This window comes from Rosa rugosa, chromosome 2, assembly GCF_958449725.1.
Source record: "Rosa rugosa chromosome 2, drRosRugo1.1, whole genome shotgun sequence".
In the NCBI taxonomy this organism is placed as follows: domain Eukaryota; kingdom Viridiplantae; phylum Streptophyta; class Magnoliopsida; order Rosales; family Rosaceae; genus Rosa; species Rosa rugosa.
In genome coordinates, this window is record NC_084821.1 from 28,855,779 (window position 1) to 28,858,887 (window position 3,109).

Here is a 3,109-nt window from a genome sequence, read left to right on the forward strand (position 1 = left end):
AATCACCCATTTGAAATTGAAATTGAATGGTTACCTTGAGTTTGAACGTACTGTTGATTTTGTTATGCTTTTGAGATTGGACGGTCTGGAGGTTGAAATGTTTTTCTTGGCGATTTGGTGATTGAGGATTTGGCAAGCATGGCAGAAGTACATTGATATTGTTAGTGAGCTATATCGATCCTACTTGGACTGATGGTTTGATTGTGGTGAGTGGTCTCGCTAGTCCTTGTTGTTTTCGATGTTTCTCTGTATTAGTACAGTGGTGTAGTTACTTACTTTCTGTTTGGTTTTCTTGTCAGATTGTTTGTTTTGTATTGCTAGAAGAGCAAAGGTGGAGATGGTAGCTCGATTGGTAATGATTCAAAAAGATCAATGGGACCGGTTTTCAGCACTTTTGTTTAGGAGGAGGGATCTGAAAATGATTTGTAAGCTTCTTCACTACTGCTAACTATGGGAGGTTTGATATATTAGGAGTTCATTGTTATATCTACATGGTTTTTGATGCTTTAAGTTCTGCTGAAACTGTCATAATCATGTTCAGCATTTTTTGTATGCTTGAGTTAGCTTTTTTGTTGTTTAATTTATCAGCTCAGTTTGCGAACTAGAAGTGGAGATTACTTGTATCTTGGAATAGTGATTGTGGTGGTCTTGTGTCTTGTCTGTGAAAACTATAAGTTGCACAATTGGAAGGCTGATAGAGTACTTGGTACTAATTATGTGAAGTTTTATACACGATCTGAGCTTGCTCTTTGTGTATAATATCTTGTAGAACTAAGAGTTCTAGTTATCTGGTGTCCAAGTGTTTAGTTATATAAATTTTGTCTTTCATAGTGCTTCAAGTCATCTGAAGTCAATGAGCTAATCTTTGTCATATTTTATAATTCCTTGGCATGGGCTAATACTGTTTTGTCAAAAGAAAAAATAAAATAAAATTAAGGTCATGCTAAGGTGAAGTTGTTTACCTTGCAGCAAGATGGATGCTATACATGCCTTTGCCAGAGAAGGAGGAGTGGATAACTTGCTTAAATGCATTGATAGTGGTGTTTAAGTTGATGCAAAGGGTTTGTTTCTTCCTATCCATCTTGTTTTTAGCTTCATTCAAATTCTTCTCAACATTATCATCCTTCCTGATTCCACAAATATTGTTATACTACAAAGTCATATGTTCTCTGTTTCTGGGTTGTGAGAGAGTAAGGGAGCCTATGAACAAGGAGCTCGTTTCCTTGTTAAGCTAGAAATGAAGCTTAATGTCCATGTTTAGTTGCCTAAAACCTTTGAGTAGCACTAGATACGGTACTGCAGAATTCTGAGCAATATTAGCTTTGATTGGTTACTTTCAGTATCATATTTCTATTGATTGGTGAAACTGAAGGCTGAAGATTGAATTTGTTGCTTAAATCTTATTGTCTACAGGAGATGTGTCTGTTCATGGCCCTATTACTCAGTCTCAGTTCCTTGGCTCTCTTGGGATAAATTTCTGAGTGGAAGCATTATTACAGAACTGCACGGAGGAACAATTTGAATCTCTCAGGTCAGGGTATTGGCAACTGGTTGGAGAAGGTGAGGCTCCAACAGGTTATTATAATTCAATAGAGAAAATTGAATTTGATAACATCAAACTAGATTCTATTAATTTTGGTTGATCAAGGCTTTGGTAGATAGTTTAATGGGTCTGATGGTGAGTTGTGGGTAGTTGGTGGGGAGGGCAGGGAAAGGTTTAGGTCCTAGGTTCTGAGTATTAATAAATGAGTTGTAGACTTGTAAATTTTGCTAGGAGGTCTTTTCACCCAGAAGCATTATAATAATGCCTTGTTAGGAGCTTCTGATACCATTTTTGCTGCTGTCAAGTGTGAACTTTTTCTGGGTTGAATTATGTTCTTTTGGTGAACTAAAGTATCTGTTTTTAGTTAATGCTTAGTTGTAATATATTTTCCTTACTTCAGATATTTTCCTACTCGAGCTAGATATGGTATTATTCCCTCAAGAGAGGATCCCAACTTTGATAAGATAGCAGCTAGTTATGACACTTCCCTAACTTTTTGTTTTCTGGGTTTTCAAGTTTTTTGGTTGACATATCTTAATGCTTTTGCAATTTTGATTACTTAGAAATGAGTGAAAAACTAGGTTATCAGATCCTCTCCCCATGACCAGACATTTATTTTACCTGATTAAATCCTTCATAACCTTGAATTTTGCTTATTCTGTTTGCAGGTTTGGGAACATCTAGTGAAATGTTGCCTAAAGAGTCACTAAGTGATCAAGCATGGAATACCAAGCAATGAAGCAAAATATATTTTCTTTCATCATGTAAATTCAGCTAGCTATGAAACTTTATAGTAATGACATGTTACTTGGATTCAATATTTGGTGGATATATTGGAATTTTATTGATCTATCACATTGCTTTTGGCGTAAATATTAATCATTGTTCATTGGATAATGAGTTCAAGCACTAATATAGTAAACTTCACACAATTAGTCACTGTTCATTAGGTAAAATGGAGCATTATTATCAATGCACAAAATCCAGAAAAGATGATTATCACACAACAGAATTTCTAATGTTAATAATGTTGTCTGAAGTAACAATTTGGATGTTCACACAATGAATCCTTATATAACATGCAACGGTTCTAACAAACATACGTTGTCTGATTTACAATAACACAACTGTAATAACTAGAATACGTTATCTGATTCGCCTTTCATACAACGGCTCGGAAACAACTTTCGTTGTGTGAATGATGCCAATGACATGTGCAGCATGACTGCGCGGCAACTGTGGCTGCCATCTGCCGAGAGAAGGCACAACAGTTTTAACCAAATAAGTGTTGACTGTTTGTGATTCACACAACGGGTTTCCACCGTTGTGCCATTTTTCATCACACAACGCTCCGATACACAACGGAGATCGTCCAAATCACACAACGAATTTGGTCCGTTGTCTGTTCGCTTTTTTGGCCTAGTGTTCTCTCGCAAAGAGACAGGTATTTGGTCCGGTAGTGCTAACCCGACCAAGTGTAAAGCCTGTAGGACATAAATGAGTCTTTGTCAGAAAGCGTAAAGAGAAGAATGAAGTCCTGAGGTACAAGGCTCGCCTTGTGGCGCA

At 36.7% G+C, this 3,109-nt stretch overlaps 1 long non-coding RNA gene across 1 annotated transcript; it reads left to right on the plus strand.

Annotated features, from left to right (window-relative positions):
• Window positions 1-1,413: 1,413 nt before the first annotated feature.
• LOC133728124 (uncharacterized) lies at window positions 1,414-2,443 on the plus strand. Its single transcript, XR_009855634.1, has 2 exons — window positions 1,414-1,560; window positions 2,212-2,443. It is a non-coding gene; the product is annotated as an uncharacterized LOC133728124 (long non-coding RNA).
• The last annotated feature ends 666 nt before the right edge of the window (window positions 2,444-3,109 follow it).